This window comes from Marmota monax, unplaced genomic scaffold (genome assembly GCF_021218885.2).
Source record: "Marmota monax isolate L192 unplaced genomic scaffold, Marmota_monax_Labrador192_F-V1.1 WCK01_AAM20220418_F8-fsc00039, whole genome shotgun sequence".
Classification (NCBI taxonomy): domain Eukaryota; kingdom Metazoa; phylum Chordata; class Mammalia; order Rodentia; family Sciuridae; genus Marmota; species Marmota monax.
Genome location: NW_026693602.1, coordinates 5,713,132 through 5,734,811, shown reverse-complemented (window position 1 = coordinate 5,734,811; position 21,680 = coordinate 5,713,132). Strand labels below are relative to the sequence as shown.

The window sequence follows — 21,680 nt, the reverse complement described above, 5'->3', positions numbered from 1 at the left end:
GGAAAGAGAGAGAATGACTAAACACAGAGAGACAATAAATGACAGGTGATAGATAGAGATGATAGATATAGATAGATGATAGATCTTATAACTAGTAATAATAATTACTCATATGTATGCATATAATATTTTATCATTGCAAACTGAACTTCAGAAGTTATGGGGTATCCATACAGAAAATAGGACGATGGGTTGGTAGGATGGAGAAATGGGAGTTACTGTTTTGAGGTAGAATTTTAAGTTTTTTGTTTGTTTGTTTGTTTGGGGATTTTTAATTTTTTTTTAGTTGTTGATAGACCTTTATTTATTTATTTATTTTATGTATTCATATGTGGTGCTGAGAACCAAACCCAATGCCTCACACATGCCAGGCAAGTGTGCTACCACTGAGCCCTGGCCCTAGCCCAGAATTTCAGTTTTAAAAAAGATTAAAAGAGTTATGGAGATGGATGGTGGTGATGGTTGCATAATATTATGAACATAATTAAGACCAAAGAACTATACACTTAAAATGGTTAAGATAGTGATTTTATGTCATATGTCTTTTAACACAATTTTTTAAATGGGAAGGAAAATCTCAGGATCTCTGCATACATTTGCACTAAGTGTGGCCTGTGTCAGGTCATTCCTCCAGCCAAGAGGGGGGCGGGGAGATCAGCCTGCCCTTTGCTCACAGGCACATGCTGGCACAGGGCTGTGTATGCCTGGAAGCAGGAGCACCTGTTTCTAATTTATACAAAGTCCTATGGACCAGCTGTGTATATGATCAGAATTATTGCATTAAATCCTCAGAGAATTCTCAAAGGTATTATTGCCCTACTCTTACAAATCAGAAAACTGGACCCAAAGACCTAAAATAAATCATCCAAGGGATTGAAACCTGAATCAAAGTATTTCGTTACCTAGACCAATGCAGTGTCATTACGCAGCCAAAACCCAGGAGCAAAAGAGCTCTCAAGCAACTGTTGAGCGGACTGATACAGAGCCTGGCAAGACAAGACGGAGACAACCCCAGAGGTCACATGACCCGCTCCTGGCATTTCTAGCAACAGACCCTGAATCCTCAAAAGCAAGATATAGGTCAAGAACTTAGTCACAGACCGGGACAGACATGCCCAAACTCTGTCACATATATAGCACAAAACATCCAGTTCTTCCATAAAAATACTTTTAATATAAGAAGAAAAATAGATAAACACAATAAAATATTAAGAAGCTAAGACAGAAACACAAAACAGATGTGTCTTGCTAAATTGTGTCTCTAAGCTGATGGAGGCTCCAGATAAAGCTCGTCAAGATGGAGTGGGGGGGCGGGGGCGCGGGCCAGTCAGACTGGACAGGCCTTGGGAGTTGGGAGGGTGGCCCCCAGGTCTGCATCTAAGAGCTCTTGGCAGTGAATCTGTCTGGTACGGGTCACCAGGGAAGGGACGGGCAGATATAGCATCTACGTCTTGCAGGTGGAAATGAGCTGAAAAGACCCAAGTTGAAGTGTGAGCAGAGCAGATAAAATCCTGCAAACTGAAGAAATGCATATTAATGACCCACTGATGAAGGCAAATGATGAGAGATCCAGGCAGGGAGACAACCAGGAACAGCCTGCCAGCCAGAGGGGAGTCTGAACCAGGAGCAGGAAAAGGTGCACAGTGAGCTCTGACTCCTCTTGTGGATGGACTCGTTTTATTTAAAGAACCAAGGTCAAAAGGGACAGGAAGATCTAAACCCCAGGGCTCCGGAAGGCCAGCGGGTGAGCCATGGAAATATGCATATGGATAAAAATTCAGCTCAATGCTACAAGAGTCCGGTAGCTCTAAATGGGGTCCTCAAAAACCAAGATAAGTGGAGCCAAGAAGCTGAAAAATCATAGAAACTTATACAAAAGGGAAATCTAGGGCACAGCAGAGTGGCAACAGTCACTCATTTATTCGTTCAACAAACTTAACTGGGTGTCCATTAATAATACATATAGCAATAGTAGCAGCAGCTAAGGCTTATGTGGCTTCTATCTCATGCTCCATGTCCTAGGGACTTTAAAATCACTTAACCCTCACTTCCCTATGAAGTAGTAACTCCTCTTATCCCTATTTTGTGTAGGAGAAACTGAGGCACGGAGAGGGTGAACAGTTTGCCTGAGATCATTCAGCTAATGAGTGGCCTGAGCATGATTCAGGCCCCACTCTGCACACACTCCCTGAGCTAGGAGAATGACCTGCTGTGTTCTGCTCCTCTGCCAGCTCTTAAAAGGCCTGGCTTCCTTTTTCTGAACAGTTTTGCCATCCGCAGAAGTTCTGGCACGGCAATAAAGAGGAACACGGAGAAGTAGGTCCCAAGAAATCTTCCCATCAATCAGTCTCCTTACCCTCAGCTGAGTCCCATGTAAGAAAAGCTTACCAAGTTACAGGAACCTAACCATGGCACTAATTTACGGGAGAGGAAAGAATCAGTCCTCCCAAACATTCTTCCAGCTTCTGATGATAGAGTGGAATTATGCCTCTGTTACCTGAAATCCTTGATGAAAGAAAAAAAATAGTCTAGGGCATCCTATAGTTTGCCATTAGATAAATGTAAGCCTCTGCTAGGAAACTGTTCAAACTTTGTTTAGAATATTCTCTGGGAAAGCGAAATGACCTTCAAGAAGAAACTCTGAAAGTGTGTCTGCATTGAAGATAACTTATGAGCAGCGCACACGGTAAGAGGCGCCTAAGGGCAGCGTGATCGCAAAAACAAACGGGAAATTCAGCGATGTTCAAGGCACTGTACGAGCCCCGCCTGACCGTTAAGTGAGGGGGCTGCAGCTTCTGCCTCTGGCCTGGATTGAGAGCCCTTGAAGAAAGAGCCGTGGAGCCCCCCACGTGGTGGCATGAGGACGTGGTAAATGACAGTTTGCTGCAGGTTTTCTGGTTGTTTTGTTGCTGTTGTTGATTGCTTACTTGCTTTGTTGGTGGAGTTTGTATTGATATTTGCTGTACAGGGGATGGAGCCCAGGGCCGCCTGCATGCTGAGCAAGTACTCTCCACCACTAAGCTACACCCCAGCCTTTTTTTTTTTTTAAAGACAGGGTCTCGCTAAGCTGCTGAGACTAGCCTCAAACTTGCGATCCTCCTGCCTCAGCCTCCCAAGTCTCTGGGATTATAGGTATGCACCATTGTGCCCAGTGGCTTGCCACAGTTTTTCAGCTCCCTTTGAATCAACCATTGCACTTGTCTATGGTCACAAAACAAATCACCCTGCAACATGAGGGCTTAAAGCAACAAACCAAACTTGTTCCTGCTCATAGTTCTGCAATTAGGTCCCTTCTCTTCATCTTCACCACATTGTCTCCAGCGTAGCAGCTGCTGAGTGGACTCACAGTTTGCATGTCAGCTCAGGGCTATGTCTCAAGAAGAGAGCTGGAGGGTGCTGTATGGCCTCCTGTGATTTCACCTCCTGTGCTTTCACCTCTTGTGATTTCACCTCTTGTGATTTCATTGGTGCTTGGTGCTATGATTTATTAAAAGTATTCTTCTTTCTTTGTCAGTGATAGATTTTGGGGTATGGACAACAAAATCAGTACTTTCTATGTACCTGGGGGAACTATAAAAATCACATCATTGTTTTCACAAAATAATTAAAGGCTATAAAATACCATCAGCTGAGCCTGGTTCTAGGTTCTAGAATAATAATCCAAACTCCAGGAAATCTGAATTACACACCAGGACATCACCTATATGCATGAGGAAGTCATCTCAGCTTATCTTTTTTCAGTTGTGGTAAAGTGTACATGGCTAAAAATAGCATTTTAACTATTTTTAAGTGTACGGTTCAGTGGCATTAGGTATATTCACTTTGTTACACAGCTGTCACCACAGTTCATGTCCAGAACCTCTTCACCATGCCCGGTGTAAACTCTACACCTCTCCCCGCTCCAGCCCCTAGTAACCACTATTGCATATTCTGCTTCTAGAAATTTAACTATTCTAAGTAACTCAGATAAGTAGAATCATACAATGTTTGTCTTTTTGTGTCTGGGTGGTTTTACTGAGCAAAATATTCGCAAGCGTAGTATTAAATTTTCATTCCTTTTTAAGGTTGGATGACATCCATTGTACGTACAGAACAGTTCATGTACATGTACTTATAGAACAGTTCATGCTGGGTGTTTGAGTCGTCCTCACGTTTTGGCTATTGTGAACAATGCTCCTGAGAACACAGGGGTGCAAATATGTCTTCTGAGTCCCTGCTTTCAATTCTTTGGGCTATATAACCAGAAGTGAAATTGTTTTCATCAATACAAGAAGTCAGGGATTGCTCCTAAAACTGTGGTAAGCACCGCTGACAGGCTGACCCCCTTGACCGTGAGGACCCCCAGTGCTGCCTGCTGCCTGCCCTCCCTGCCGGCTCTCCACACCCAACCTTGCCTCAGTGCTGCACCCGTCCCCTCAGCTTCTCACTCCCCGTCTCTCCTTGCCGCAATCTGGCTGCAGCAAAATAACCGGGGAGTGACAAGCAACTTGTGTACATTGATACAGCAGGAGTGGGAGCCGTTTATTGTAGGACAGGAGGGGTATATATACATTCCGCACAGCTTATCTAATTAACATAAACTAGATACAGCAGTCAACCAATAAGGAATCTCCACACTTAATGGCTCACTGGCGTTACTTCACAAACCACTCCCTCTGGCAAAATGCCAGGCGCCATCCTGACTTGTTTACAGACTCTAGCATCTCCTCTGGAGCTCTGTCAGGAGACCTGTTTTGTCTTCCACCTCTGGCCTCAATTCCCCACCACCCACCGCCAAGCGGGAGCCTGGTAAGTGCTGAGTGGAAATTGGATTAACTGAACTGGGACAGTCATCAATCACCTTGTGGAAAAGGTGATCCAGATGGTTATCAGCTGGTTGTGAAAACCTTTTCTAAGACGTGAACCTGGACTATAATGCGGGGAGGTAGGAAAATCGTAGGATGAGTGTGAACTTTCCTAGCCTTGGAGGGCCCTGAAGAGGACTGTTTTGCTCGGATCTAATGCACAGGGAGACTGAGGTTCTTGAAAGGCCTACAGTCCAGGAACACATGCACATGCGCCCTTTCTGACCCAATGACTGTGCATCCAAATAGACACACCAGGGTATTTTAAGACAATAATGGTCTAAGTATCTAATAAATAGCTAATATTCTAAAATGCTGGATGTAGTGAAAAGTTAATAGCCATAATGTATCTGACCAACTTCTAAGTATGAACGTAAAATGATCTTTGTACATCAGTAAATCCCAAATCTTATTCCAACTAGTTCTCCCCCTTCTCATTGATCCCGCGTTCTCTTGGGTTGAGTCAGTCCTTTATTCAATATCCGCCTCCTCTGATCTCTAACCCTTCCTCTGCCTTATGTGCTCTTCCTGTCATTGACTGCCACCGGATGTGCCACGGATTTGGTCCTTCCTTTGTTTATTTTCTGTCCCTCTCTTTAGAAGGCACACTCTTTGACAGAGAAAGACTTTTTCCTCTGTCAAGAACAGCATCTAAAACAGCACTATTGAATAGCAACGCAATAAATAATCATTAAATGAGTCTACAGACGAAGTTAAATTTAAATATCAAAAACTAAATTGTACTCACACCACAAAGCAATATGTGTATGCAAATCTAACGTGTGTATACGTATACACACTCTTCACACTCACACATAGGGCTACGGTTTGAATGACTACTATGATTTCCAAAGTTCACATGTGCACACTTGATGACAATGCGATGGCATTGAGAAGTGGGTCCTTTAGTGACTGAGTCATGAGGGCAGGACCCTTACAGAAGGGCTGAGGGGGGAGTTGGCCCCACCCTGCCCTTCCACCACAGGAGGGCACAGAGCTCTCCCCTCTTCCACGCTCCACCACATGAGGACGGAGCAGACAGCAGCCCCCACTGGAGGTACCTTGATTTTGAACTTCTCAGTTCCCAGGACTCCGAGGAAATAAACTACCCAGCCTGTGGTTCTCTGTTTTGCAGCCTAAACGGACTGAACCACAGGTGCACACGTAGAAAATGGTCACACCAACCTTGGCAGCAGCACAGATACTATAACACGGGGATTATGGCTTTTTCCTGTGTTCTAAATGTTCTCCATCACTTCTGCGGGTGCTCTGTGTAGCCAGGCAGGGTGCTGTGTGGCTGCCAAGGACGCTCACTCTGGTCTAGAATCCTTTCCTCAATTTTACAAGCTCGAATACTTGATTTGCTTTACAACCCAAGAGTGACTCGTTCCTCTGAGGATAGAATCACAGTAACTCATCTTATTTATAAAAGAAAAATATACATCTTTAAAATAAAAAAATGTGATTCACAAGGGGATTGGATGTTTATGGGGAGCTCAGTTGTAACCCATTTATTTAGTGGTCATGGATCATATCAACAGCACTCAGCTTTGGGGCCTGGTGGTATGTAGCCACAAAAGACTCTTCCTGTCCCCAGACAAGGGACGTGTGCAGGCCAGGAGAACTTCCCCGGGTCAGAGTGCATTCATGATTTCAGAACTTTGTGACTTTGCTAACTGCCGTCACTGACTATCTACTTCCTCTTCTGATTGACAAGTTAGGTTCTTAGGACATGAATTCAAAGTAACTCATAATAGCTTTGGTCATGCTAATACAGCTAATTTGACATTTTGGCTTCCTGCTTCTGGACTTCTGCAACATTTGTATTTAAGAGATGATTTACATATATCTAAAGTCATCATTATGCTTTTATTTTCTAGATAATTCCCAGAGACTCAGGGTACCTTGTTTTCACAGTTGCCTACACTAAAATTACAAATAATAAGAAGAAGAATAACAAATTTCTAAAGTCAGGAATGTAAATGACCCATATTAGAAAAAGTATCCTTTTTTAATCATGTTTTAAAAAATGTAAATGCTTTACAACTTGTAACAGGGCCCCAGCTGGAATCTAAATTGTGCTCACCTCAAATTTAGTGTATCTGGACATTGAAAAGGACTGGTGGAACAGACTCACCTGGAACAAGTTACCACAATGATGAAGGCTCTTCCCAGGAAAGAAGTCATCCTAGAAAGCATCAATGGCCTCAGCCTGAAAGGAGAAGGCCATGAGAGGGTGGCGTGTAGCTGTCACTCAGACGCCCCTCCAGCCCACACCTACAGCAGGCTGCGCCAATAGGAGCCACAATGCTTCCTCTTCTGATCCTCCCTGGGACCTTTAGACTGTGAAGCATCAGCAACCTGGTGCCAGTAGTGGCCAGGTGGTGGTCTCCACTGCATTGAGCACCTCGTCACCACGCATGGCTTCAATGCCCTTAGCACCAAGCACACGGCAATCAGTGACTTGAACATGGACATTGGCAGCTGTGTGCCTCGGGTAGGTGCTAGTGATGTAGCAAAATTTGGCATCTGCAATAATCAAAGTCATTAATGTCACCACCGGGAGAGGAGATGTTGAAGTTCCTATGGCACAGACATTATCTTAAAGATCATCAGGCTAGTTTGCCAAACCTGAGAGGGCTGAACTTTGTTCAAGGAAATTGAAAGCAGATATTGTGGAATACTGCTCATACCATTGTTATTCTAACCCATACCAAGGTGGGCATGGCTCGGGAAGTGTGTGGTTTACACACCTGAAAGTTCGGTTAGAATTGCAGAGAATCATTTCATTATGGAAAATTATTCCTTCATAGGTGACAGAAGACCAAGTCATCAGCATTCTCTCTATTAAAATCACACAATGTCTACCATCTACATATACTTCTAAATTTGAAAAATTGTTTTTAAAATAAAGAGTACAGGGGGCTGAGGCTGTAGCTCAGTGGTAAAGTGTTTGCCTCCTACGTGTGAGGCACTGGGTTCAATCCTCAGCACCACATAAAAATAAATGAAGATACTGTGTGTTCATCTACAACTAAATAAACATTTTAAAGAATAAATAAATAAATTTGCCTTTAAAATAAATAAATAAATAAGGAGTACAAATGATATTATAAACACCCATTCCCATTCCCAAGATGAACCAATATTCATAATCTGTCACATGTGCTTCTGGTCTTTATTTTTAAGAAATGAAGCAGTGGTGTCCGTGATGTCCCAGAGACCTCTTCTCTACTTCCCACGCCCACTCCCAGTCCTCGCTCTCCCCCTTGGCCAGAGGAAGTCAGCAATGCAGCTTCTGGATCCCCAACCAACAACCCAACACATCTCCATGGACACATAACCAACCACTAGGTCAAGCTGAAGACAAGGAGGGGACATGTACCAAGGTAAAAGTTTTAAATAAGAGACGGGAAGAGAATGATATGCTCTTCTTCTATAAACAAGAACCATTTTAATTCCTTTTTAATTCAGGGGAAAGTAATCAAGGAAAAATCAAATACTTTCAGTGCAAAAAAGTATTATATAGCTGTAAATTCCCTCTTTCTTTTCAGTTGAATATGAGAAAATGATAGAAGAAAGTTGGGAGCTGGGAAACAGAGATAAGACAGTATTTCTTCCTTGCAGCAATTCCTCCTTCAGAAACTGAAAGGAGCCTGGGAGAGGCCGGCTGTTGGTTCTCTGCGCAGTGAGTAGCTGGAGGTACCATGACGCCAGCCAAGCCCAAAGGACACAGCAAATCCCTGGACTTTAACAGGCTTCTGATTCCAAGCTAAGAAAAGCAAGATAAGTTACAAAAAGCATTCTAATCAGGGCCCAGAGGTGTTTGACTACAATAAATAGATATACCTGCAAAATTAGTGAAGAAGCTAACCCAATTTTTCCCTAATTTTTCCGTAGTCTTTATTTGCTTTAAGAGTACCTAGAAAGCTTTGTTTAAGTACAATACTCATTGAGGGTATTTAAATAAGATTCTCCATTGAAAAGCAAAAATAATCTACAAATGGAAGATTATACATCAGGGGCCAGATTTCTAATTAAACAAGGAGATTCAATCTATTCATTTATCTCCGCTTTTTCCTGAAATCTGAGCACTATTAATATTAGAGGAATAAAAAAATACATTAACTCCCAAGTTCTTAAAGCATGGGGGGAGGCTAAGCAACTAACCCCTGCATGAGGAGAGAAAATGGAAGCCTCTCGAATCCCAGGGAGTCAGAGAGCAGAGAGGAGGGGAAGCAGCAGAACTCTGGAAGACAGAAAACAGGAGAACTTGTGGTCGTGGAGTTTCCAAGAGAGGAGTCTAGAAAGTACCAGAGTGAGGAGTGTGGGGATGAAGAGAGGGGGCACGAACTCCCTCGCATCACAGAATGCTGGAAAATTCAGGACTTGGAGGTGATGGGAGCCAAGTCATCCTGAGAGCACCTCCCTTTTCCTCTGAGTGCACACCAGTTAAGATGCAGTTCTGTGAGCCAGGCAATGGGAAATCAAAGCATCACCCTCCATGTGGGATCTTGAAAAAGACAAGTAGAAAACTAATGAGAGTCAAATGGGGCCCAGAGACGAGTTCGTTTTAACAGGTTCTGAATCTCCAGCTTCCTCTCTTGATCCTGTAGTGGCATGACATCGGGGAAAGCTGGTCAAAGAATACACAGTAACTCAACGACTTTTTCAACTTTTCCATAAGTCTAAAATCATTTCAAAACAAAGCTTTTTTGAAAAGTTAAAGGTCTCCTTGGTTATTAGAAAACAGGGCCAATTCTGCCTGAATTAGATAAAGTGCCTATCAGCCCTACATTAAACAGATTTACTTGGCCATAGTTGCAAACCGTAATGGGCCAGCTCAAGACTTACCACAAAACAGAGCCAGTAGGCTCCCAGCTGATCCCTGGCCAAATGCTGATGAGAAGACAACACGGACAGGCCTGTCTTCAGTCTGAGACCTCAGGGTCTCCTGAATGAAAGGTGAGAGGAAAGGGCTAAGCCTGCCCACAGTTCCTCTCCCGCTTTCCCTAACTAACTGAGTCACTCCTCGCACCTGCAGAGTAGTCGAGAAGGAAGAAGGGCTGAGGGTCAGTGGTAGAGTGTCTCCTAGCGTGCACAACATGAGGCCCTGAGTTTGATCCCAACATTGCAAAAACAAATAAAAGAAGGCAGAAGAAAGAACACAGAAGTATTGATTTCATGCAGTGTTCTCAACCTGATGGTCTCAAGATCCTTCTAGACTCTTGAAAATTATTGAAGACACCAAAGAGTTCAGGTCATGCTGGTGCTACCTGTCTATGAATGTGTTTCCATCACTGTTGCAAAATACCCAAGATAATCAACTTAAAAGGAAGGAACGTTTATTTTGGAAGACAGTTTCAGTTCGTGGTTGTTGGCCTTATCGCTTTGGTCCCATGATGAGGCAGAACATCATGGTGGCGAGTGTGTGGTGGAGCAAAACTGCTCACCTCATGGTGGCCAGGAAGCAAAGAGAGAGAAAAGAAGAGGCCAGGGTCCCATATCCCTTCCAGGGCATGCCCCCTGGAAGACCTAACTTCCTCCTACTAGACCACACCTCCTTATGGTCTGTCATCTCCCAAAAGCAGCATAGGCTGAGGACTCAGCCTTTAGCAAGTAGACCTTGATTGGGCATTTAAGATCTAAACCAAATCAATCAATATCAGCTATAAAACTGATATCTTGACAATCTATTCATTTAAGTAGTACTAATAATTCCAGTATATTTTAACATTAACAACACATTTTATGAATTATATTTTCCAAAACAAAAACATATGGTGAGAGGAGTAGCCTTGTTGTAGGTTTTTTCAAATCTCTCTAATACATTCCTTAACCAAGGACAGCAAGATTCTTGCCTCTGCTTCTGCATGCAATCTGTTGTGACACCAAAGGTCATGCAGCCTCGAGAAGATTCCTGGATATGCTCCTAGGAAAATAAAAGAGTAAATAATATTTGGGCATTATTATAAAAGAATATTTTGACCTTTCAGACCCCCAGAGTTCCCTGGACCACACTTTGAGAAGCGCTATCCTAATAAACGCCCCTGTACGTTCAGAAACGGCAGGATAAATGCTTCTCCCACAGGAGACAGCCAGCCCCTGGGAGGAGGCCTGGGGGGAGGGCAAGTCTGAGACAGAGGCATTGGTCAGGAGTCCATCCTTGAAGCAGCTAGACCCCTCCCCCAGGTCCCCAGGTCCTCTCAGCTCAAAGTCATGCTTGTCTCTCTCCCTGGGCTGCAGTTTGCTGAGAGGTTAAACCCTGACAATCTGTAGACTCAGGGATGGCATCAGAACTGAGGGACATTCTTCTTAAGCAGGAAAACTGGGTGGAGTCACGCATAAGAGGTGATAAGATCCTCATCCCCCTTCCCCTACTCCTAGAGTCTCAGTGGCCTGGTTTGTTACCCACGCCTTGGCACACACACCCAAGGCAGTAGATTGGGCAACTTTTCTCTGAGGAAACTGAACAACCTAAAGAAAAAGAGCTCTAGAATACTGATTTGGCATATCCCTCCATGAAATAGCCCCCACCAATCACCCTAACCTAAAGCCCAAGTCTTCACAGTCCTGCCTCTGTACCCAGTTCCCGTAGCTTGAGATCTGTCACCCTGTACTCTGACCTGCTTACAGACAGCTCAGAATGACTGAGCCAGACATCCTTAGAGAACAACACGGACGAAACAACGAAAGAGAATGGAAGGACAAATGCTAAAAAAAAAAAAAACACACACAAAACACCAAAAGGAACGTTCATCAAACAACAAAGGACTTCTTGGACATTAAAAACAAAAAGCAGAAATTTAAAAATCAATAAAGGTTTTGAAAGATAAACCTGAAGAGGGCTTTCAGAAAATAGATCAAAGAAAAATGGGTAGGTAGCTAATAGAAAAAAAATAATGCTTAGAAGTGCAAAGAGCCAGTACAGGTTAAACACGCACCAAATACATCCCCAGAAAGAGATAACTGAGAAAAGTTTCAAATAAATACAAACGTTAAAACTTTTGCAGAATTCAAGAACTTGAGGTTCCAAATGGAAAAAGGTCTATATGTTTCCAGGGAAATACACAAATATATGAGGTGGGGGACATCAATATGAAACTGCAGAACACAAGAGAGAAAGAAAAGATCCTAAAAGCTTCAGGAACATAAAAATAGGTGCACATGCCAGTGGAGACCCAGAAAGGCATCAGACCTGACAGTACCAACTCTGGAAATGACATGATGATGGAGTGATGGCTTCAAAACTCTCAAGAAAAATGATATGCTAGCCAGCTTCCTGTGACTTAGACCAAATACCTGAGAAAATCAGCTTTGAGGGGAAAAGATTGAGTTTGGCTCAAGGCTCCAGAGGTTTCGGTGTCTGGTCAGCTGACTCTGTTGTTTGGGGACCTGTGGGCAGAACACCATGGCGGGGGGTCTAGCAGAGGAAAGCTGCTCAGCCCCTGGCACTTGGGAAAGGGTTGGGGATAGACACACCCTTCCAGGGCACCCCACCAGCAATCTGCTTCCTCCAAGTTCACCCTGCCTCCTGAATCTTCCACTAATGCCTTCAGATTATGAATCACCCAATGGGTTCATCTGCTGATAAGGTCAGAACCCTCATTATCCAGTCCCTTCTGAAAAGGCTCACCTCTGAATGCTGCTGCACTGGGGACCTAAAACTTTAGCCCGTGAGCTTTGGGGGGACACTTCAGATCCAAACTACAGCAAATGCTTATCCACCTAGAACTCTAACCAACCATCACTAAGGCAAAGGATAAAGAAATGGGCACAAATGCAAAATCTAAAAACAATCACTTCCCCATCTTTTCCAAAACGCTACTAGAAGAAACCACCCATGAAGGAAAGGAACTTCTTCCTTTCCTTCCGGCTAAGAAGGGAAAATATGGACTCCAAGACAGAAGGCATGGCAGTCATTCTTCACGATGGCCCCAAATGAGCCCCTCCTCTGGTATTCACATCCCTGTACAGTCCTCTCGGGCACTGGACAAGAATTGGCCCGAATGACCAGCAGAAGGCGGCAAAAGTAGCACTCTGACCCTTCTGAGACGGGGCTAGAAGAGCCCCTTGGTGGCCCTCTCCCTCTCTTCCTGTCATGCATATCATTGACTTTGGGGGAAGCCAACTGCCATGATGCCATAGCCCTTTAAAAAGAGGAACTGAACCGGGCTCCGTGGTGAACTCCTAGGAACCCAGAAGGCTAAGGCAAGAGGATCTAGAGTTCAAAGCCAGCCTCCTAAGTTAGTGAGGCCCTAAGCAATTAGCAAGATCCTGTCTCAAAATAAAGCACCCCTGGATTCCATCCCCAGTACCAAAAAAAAAAAAAAAGGAACTGAATCCTCCTGCCAAGAGGCATGTGAGCAAGCCCAGAAGCAGCTGCTGCAGTTTCAGATAACTTTAGCCTCATGAGAAACCTGAACCAGAACCATTAGCTGACCTGTTCCAGAGAGACTGTGAGAAAATAAATGTTCACCCTTTAAAGCTGCTAACTTCCAGAGTGATTTGTTACATACCAATACACAACGAATACACAGAGTGTCCACCATAAAAGAGAAATAAAAGAAATTCCCATGATAAGGAAGCCCTAGGGCAATAGTCATTCAGCAGTCTTAGAAAGCATCCAGGGTAGATGTGAGCAGGAAGTCAGAGAACTTCGGGAAGGGTATCTCCCAAGAATGTGGAACTGATGTATTATCTTCATATTATACGGTAGAGAGAAATTGCATTCTTTCACTTTAAGTGAATACATGTTTATTTATATTCAGAAACACTTCAGGTTTTGACTAAAGTGTTAATAGTTACACAGAAAGCTAAGCAAAAGAAAAAAAGAGAATATTATTAGCTCTAAGAAAAAATGTTCCTCGAGAAATGAAATATATATATATAGCTCAATTATGAATAATATTTGTATAATCATAGTCAAGAAGATAGTGAAGTCAGAGTTACTCAAAAATTGTGATAATTCTACTATGAGTGCAAAGAAATCCAAGTTTGTGTATCAGGAAGGGGTGGTGGTGGTGGAGTTTAAGAAAGCTAAAATTCATTTTCTTTAGTCAGAAGGCAATAGATAATGTCTAAAAGGTAAAGATCAAAATATTGTCTAAGTCTGCTCCTGAGGAATTCAAAGGTTAGTACCAGGACAACAGCTAAAATAACTGAAAATTGTTGACTTTGTGGAGCAGAAACTGAGAGTGAAGAGGCCAGGCTACTCAGGAGGCTGAGGCAGGAGGATCACAAGTTCAAGGCCAGCCTGGGAAACTTAGCAAGATCCTGTCTCAATATAAAAAGGGCTGGGGGCATGACTCAGTGATAGACTACTTGTCTAGCATGCATGAGGCCCTGGGTTCAATCCCCAGCACCACCAAAAAAAGGAAGGAAGAAAGAAAAGAAGTTGCAGGTGGGAAGAAATGGGCCATGAGTGACCTTCCATTAGCCTTGTCATTGTCTTTGTCTCAAAAAACAATTTGATTAAAATAAAACTTTAACCTTACAGTATTTACCTACCTTAGGGCAAAATCAATAGGCAATGTCTGCAAATAATAAATCACAGGACAGAAAATGTCTTCCTGTTTGTCAGTAGCCACCAAGAGATATCAAAACCAGGAGTAGTTAAATGTCGTTCCTTCTGGGAAGCAGGATGGGAATGGTTTTCGGATATTTATTTCTACATTATAAAGCATCCTTAAAACAAGAGGAATCAGGATTTCAAGCCAGAACAATGCAGGCCTGAGCAGGAAAGGTTTGTCTCTGCTCCTCCTAGAAGCAGCTAGAATAGCTCCTCTGGGGCTCAGGCCATATTCTCTCCATTTAGGTATGAAGATTCTGGGCCTCGCTGTGCAGTCCCCCAAGGCCAGGTGCCCTGCCTCTGCCTGCGGGTCACAGTAAATTTCCCATGTGACTTTCTTCATTCATGCTGTTTTGCAAGCTTGCTGTTGGCCCCAGGAACAACAGAAAATCCTCAAGATTCAAGAGACTGAGGGGCATGGAACATGTATAGAGCCCCTGTCTGAAGGGTCCCCACTGTCCCCAAGGCTGGAGTATGGAGAATGGCAGGACACTGAAGAGCATTAGTCATGAGATGGTCCATCTCCCTGGGGTTTCCTACTGCAGCCAGCACAGACAGGCGATTGAGACATTTTAGGATGGTAGCTTAAATGACACCGCCACTTCCTACATGGCCCCTGCATGTTTTCAAAGAAAAAGAGCCACAGCCAGCCCTGGCCTTCTACCTGACATCTCAACGAGGCTTGATTTCCATGCTTGAACGCCAGGTGTGTGACCGCAGAGCTGCCTGTCATGCCACAGGGTCCTGCCAAGAGCCACACGACTCTAAGCCAAAGAAGGAAGAAATGGCATTCCCGGGCCTCTCTGCAGCCATCCCAAGACACAAGCTTGACTCCTCCATGTCTAAAGCCAAGCGACTAGATCAGGTTGGGTGGAGACAGGTGACAGTTTTAAGGGTTGTGCCTGGAACTCCCCATGGCATTGGGAACAGATAGTGAGGAGGAAAACAGTGCGGGCCCAGGATGACAGGTCTCACTGAGAAAAGAGCACATTGTAGAGCAATGCTCTCTCACGTGGGTTATGGTGACTTTGAACCCTGGCGCCTTCCTTTGCTTTAGTCTGATATCCCACTGTCATGATAGTATAGAAAAAGTGGGCAAGGCTGGAACATGTCTCTACTCTCTGTCAGTCCCAACTGGTGAGCAATAATGACTGAGAAGAAATACAAGAAAAGAGCCATGGTCAGGTAATTCCAGCACCTCGACCTGTTCTACATCAGAATCGTTTTCTAGACTTCATAACATCCTCTATGAAGACGTTCATGGATAGTGAAACGATCAAAAATAGTAACACGAATGTTCCAGTTTCATCTTACCTTCCTTTGTTCATATCAAATGAGCGGTATACTGTTTTATATATGTGTTTAGACATTTAAGGGGAACTGCTAACCTGAAATTTTCAAATATGTGCTACATAAATGAAGTAACAGAGTTGATGCTCAGTTAAGGAAAACTTAAGTGTCCAACTAGAAACCTCTGTGTGTGTGTGTGTGTGTATGTGTTTTATCTCCAGAGGAATGTGCCATTTGTTTATTTAGAAAATATTTATTGAAGGAGCATGATTCAGGCACTATTCCAGGCTCTAGGGAATATCACAGTGTCCTGAGTTCTACTGATTCTAAATAAATATTCCAAAATTCAGTGGCTCAAAAAATAGCCATCATTGTGTCTCTTACCTCTAAGGTTTGAACACCGAGGCCTTGGGGTCTCTGATCCAGCTGCAATGAGATGGTGGTGGTGACAGGGCCCAGAGTCTTCCCAAAGCCTTGCTCAATCACATGTTTGGTAGTGGGTGCTGGCTGTCAATGAGGACCCAACAGGGGCGATTCAAAGTAGCCTCTTTGTGTGGCCTGGATTCCTGACAGCATGGTGGCTGGGTTCCAGGACTGGAGGTCTCCAGAGAAACAGGAGGAAGCTACATGGTCTTTTAGGGTCTAGCCTCAGAAATCTCACAGTATGACTTCTACCAACGGTCACAGACCTGCCAAGATTCACGGGGACTAAACACAGTCCCACCCACAACTCTCAATGGAAGCGTGTCAATGTCACTTTCTAACTAGATAATGTGGGAGGTGATCTCAGAAAGTTCCATCTGCCACAAGAAATGATCTATAGAACAAAGTCTCGGCCCTCCTATTCTAAACAGGTGGGGTTGGAGCCTGGCAAAGAACATATCAAGAGAGAAATATGGGAAATATCGGATGATGATAATCTCTAGGAAGCGGAATAAGGGAAAGGCAGGGTACTGAGGGGACATGCTCACCATTTATCCCACATAGTGGCTATGGAAAGCTTATCATCTGATAAAGGGCCACTGGGGCAGTTTCTGAGGAACTGAGCAACTAGGCCATAAGATAATGAGGCAAGAGCATTCCCAGCAGAAGGAAGAGCCAGAAGGAAGGTCCTGAGGGGGACGGAGCTTCACATGAGCAGGGAGTGACCAGGAAACCAGTGGGGTTGGAAGTGGAAAGGGTCCCCAAGAGGGCAGAGTGCTTGCTAGGGGCCAGCCTTAGAAGGATTTTGGTCATGGTGAGGACCAGGGACTTTGGTCTCAGTGAGATGAGAAGCCACTAGAGAGATTTTACTAGGAAAATGGCCAAATTAACTTGTGCTTTAATAACACAGGACCAGGATAACTCTGGCCACTGTATGGAAAGTAGAAGCAGCAGCCAGACCCAGGGTGGAAGTGGGAGGCCAGGTGTGAGATGATGGCTTTGTTACGGGAGCGAAGCCAGGAAGCCACCTGTGTCCTGGCTGGCCAGGTTCCCTTGCCCACCCACAAAGAAATAAGCAAAGAATGGAAAAGGGAATTTTGTGCAGTTTGGTCAAACTGGGGAGAAGCAGTTAGATTATTTCTCAACCCAACAGAAGCTGTCACAATTTAGAGAAACCAAAGCCTGGCGGCATGTGTATGTAAATCTGGCTGGGCTGTGCTTAGCCAGAGAATACTCAGTCCTGATTTCCTTGGTGTTCATCCTCAGCAGGAGGAAGTTTCATTCCCAGCATGAGGTCATTCCGGAGCTCTCAAGGTGTTAGCAGTGGAGTTGGTGAGAAGAGATCATCTTCCCATGTTAAAAAATACCATACTCCATTTTTTTAGCATTCAGATTGTAATCCACATTTATGAATCTGCCTATTAAAACCTGAGGTTCAATAATCAACGCTCAGGGACAGAATGCATCGACACTCACGGTGCTGCATAGCACAAACAAATTTTCTTTTAACTTAGCATTATGAAGAGTCTCAGAAGCCCTTAGGAAAGCTTTCCTTTAACAATTTTAATACTTTTCCCTCCTATGACACAAGCTAGTCCAAATTTCCGAAGTGAAATTCAAAATTAAGGCAATTATCACTTAGGTGACAAAAACATTTGCCTCAAGCACCTGGCGATTAAAGAAAAAGTGTTTGAGGGTCCACAGGAGCTAGGTAATTCCCTGGAATCTCCACTGCCCCTTATAGATGCAGATAACGGCAGAATTGGGGGTGAAAGTCATGAATAAAAAATATGTCACCCCTGTGAGGTAAATGGCCTTTGGGAGGACAAGCGAGTGGTAAATCACTCTTCAGGCTACCAGGTGCCCTAAAGGAGGTCATTCCCTCCCACACATCAGATCACTTTATTCCCAGGGACTCTCACGCTCAAGACGGCTCATTGACCACACAGCCAGGACTGTCAGGCAGCTCTGAATAGGTTGTGGGTTCTTTCCTTATTGTGTTTGCTAAATGGTGGTGCATTTAATCATTTTTATCATGTAGGGAAATCTCCCGAGGTCTCTCTGGCCTCGCCAAATCCCCAAACAGGGTTCCCCTGTTTATTCCCTTCTGCCATAACTGAAAGTTAGCTGAACCAATCAGGGAGTGCATAATAAGGTAATTAGTTGTTCCTTACTTTTCTTAACGAGTATAAAATGGGTGCCTGCTCAAACTACAACTCATTTGACAAGAACCTTTGCTACACTCCTACTATTGCAATTTGGCATTACTTCCTGTCTTTTGGTGTCAAGGTCATCCATCATAGTAGCTGAGCGTCTCCTAGGAGCTTCCATGGGAATGGAGCTTCTCCTTACAGGACAATCATTCACACGTCAGCTCCAGCAGCTCAATGAGTCACTGCAACATGGCCCCTCAGCAAAAACTAGGCTAAAGCTGAACCACATCCTCAAGATGAAACACCTCAGTGGCAAATCAACTGACACTTTGAACGTAAGGGCTTTGGATCCCCTATTTCCGAAGCTCACACCATTATCTTGCTGCCACCAGAGATATATCAGTATATTTTGTTAGGTTCTCTTTATCATGATCTATCCACCAAGGTCAAGCATGAAATATGAGCAAACTCCATCCAGGCATCAAGATCCAAGTCATGGATTACAGGGGAAGAGAGACGCTCAGGTTATTGTAAGACAGCCAGCTCTAGTCTTCAAAGGAAAATAGCAACTAAAAAAAAAAAAATAGAGTCAGAAAATTTCATAACTTTGTCAACATTTATTTTCACCAAACAACTCATTAAATCACTATAAAAGTCAACGCATATGGTCGGATATGACAGTTTAAATTCTAGAAAGAGTTATAAGTCAAGTTAAACTCATAATACATAATGTAGTCTTGGTGTCTCATCCATGAATTATAACATTTTTATTACACCCCAACTGCAAATTACCAACTTGTTCCCTGTCCTGCCAATCTCTTGATTAAATGGGGAACTGTTAGGCATTGTGAAAATATATTATGGTAAAAGATGACTCCATCATTTGTCTCGGTTTCCACATCCTTATTTAAAGCTTTATCACTAGAGCAGCTGGTCCAAACTGAATTGTTGATTTAGCAAAGTGATAGCAGAAGAGATGAAATAGGAAAAAAAAAATGGGACAAAACTAAAAAAAAAAAAAAAAAAAAAAAAAAAGCCCTGTGTTTTATAGTCTTTATCTTTCTGGGTCTCGTCATATCTTTCTCTGATATTTGTGTATACTTCCAGTATCTCTGATCATTTCAGTTCCCTCTCTTCAAAGTTATTTTTGCTTTACAGGCCTTGCTCCTGTGGACCCAACTTAAGAGTATTTTATTTTGTGTCTTATACTGATAATGGCAATAACTTGTACCCATCAAGTTTCCCCATAAAAAGCTTTAATGTCTTGAAGCAGTGCCAATATGTCAGATGAGGGTGTGAATCAAAGAGACATCACTGCACATTTATCAGAGAGCCCCTCTGCCTTAGGAACTTATAAAACACTTACCAAAAAAGGAGCCTCTTCTTTTAGGAACCTAAATTCTGAAATGAACAGATAAATTAATATTTCAAAATATAAATAACTAGGGCTAGGGATATACCTCAATTGGTAGAGTACTTGCCTCACATACACAAGGCCCTGGGTTCAATTCCCAGCACCGCAAAATAAATAAATAAATACACACACACACACACACACACACACACATATATATAATATATAGATTATATACATAACTAGTTCCTATATATTGATCAATTTTAATAATCATCCTTCTTGTATTTGTTTTGATCAACATATTGTATTTACTTTTTTCTATTACAATTATAATCATTCTAGAAATTTTTGAAGATTAAAAAGTCCTTAAAAAAGAAAACAATAATCACCCACAATCCCCAAACACAAAGAGATGCAGTGATGACATCTTATAGTCTTCCTTAGTAACTCAGATTTATGTTCTCCACTCATAGTAAAGGAGAAGAAATTATTGCATTACTAGCAGGATTTACCCCAAGGAGAAACTATTTTTGTTCAAGAACACACCTAAATGGACACATTTGATTATAAACTTAAAGCCTTCAAGGCTTGACTTGAATCATCTGGGAGAAAAGACTACCTGGAGGTCTGTGCCTCAAAAACAGACAGGAATCATAATCTAGAAGGTTAAGGAGGGAGCACATTAGAAGTCTGATGTCTAAATAGAAGAGATGACCAGTAACTTTTAAGGCAGATCTGTCTGAAGGGTTGAACAGGAATGTGCACTTTTAAAAAAAAAATCAGGGAGTGCAGAACCTCTGACCCTCCAGGTCAACCCACCGTCAACCCCCAAATCTCTGCACCACACAATGTCCTAAATTGGTAGGAGAAAAGACATTGGATAAAGGCAAATATCCCCAGGATAACATTGTGCAGGATAAGAGATAGCATCTCTCAAAGGGCGGAAATGCAGACTGGAAATCAAAAATAGAGCTAACGTAGGAACTCAGAGCTAGAAGTGATTACAAAAAAAAAAAAAGTCACTTTCCTAGAATCTCAGAAATAATGGAAGAAACACTGACCTTTCTATTGGAATGGGGACTTATGCCAAATTTTACTTAAATATAAAAGAGAGATGACCCCAGCAAGATGAAAATTTCAGTTCTGATATCTAGGTTAAAATTTTAAGAAAATTCTTGGAACTTTATATAATAATAATAATGCATTTCTATGTTTAAAGGTGAAATGATGGAGAAAACTGTGGGAATATTCTAAAAAGACTATTTGACCAATCAAATAGGTAGATAAAATTCCAGTATTTTCCAAGCACTTTACTCAGCTGGAGAGAACTGATTGCCTCCCGGTTTCCTATCTGGGCCCACTATCAGCTTCTGAACCCACAGCTCCCACCCACAACTAGCTCTTTGGAGAATCTGTGGCATTGGTTACACATTACTGAGGAAGGGGTTCAGAAGTCAGGAGAGAATGAGGTTGACTAAGTATAAATCCATTTGCATTATTACCACATGCTCCACCCTAAACCATAGGCAAAAGCAAATACAGGATCTAGACTTCCATTCTCAAATAAAACTGCATAAATTGTTTCAGCAATAATTCAGAGACCAGGGAAGGAAAAGGTCAGAAGAGTCAGAAGGCTTGGTAACTTGAGCTAGACTTTTAAAAAACAATGACAATGGAAAGAAGGGGAGGGGAAAGAAAAGAAAGAAGATTTAAAGATAAGGAAAGGGGTCTCAGGAGGACACGGACATGTTATGGCGTTGGATTTGTGAGACAGGGAGGTGAGTGAGCCAATCCAAGAGAATGCATGTCCCCACTCAGGCTGGGAAGCTGGAGTACAATCAGGTCCTGCAAGTGAGGAAGAAGATGAGTGTCCTCTTATTAAGAAATGGAGAGGGCTGGGGTTGTGGCTCAGAGGTAGAGTGCTCATGTAGCACATGCAAGACCCTGGGTTCGATCCTCAGCACCACATAAAAATAAATAAATAAATAAATAAAGGTTAAAAAAAAAGAAATGGAGAGCAGTATTGATTCTTGATAAAGAAC

The 21,680-nt window shown here is 43.0% G+C and overlaps 1 long non-coding RNA gene across 1 annotated transcript in view; it reads right to left on the bottom strand.

Moving 5' to 3' along the window:
• LOC124103123 (uncharacterized) overlaps positions 1–21,680 on the bottom strand; it is a 63,098-nt gene that overhangs the window by 2,224 nt on the left and 39,194 nt on the right. Inside the window, exon 3 of the long non-coding RNA XR_009228228.1 lies at positions 6,982–10,776. This is a non-coding gene — a long non-coding RNA (uncharacterized LOC124103123). The remainder of the gene's footprint in view (positions 1–6,981; positions 10,777–21,680) is intronic.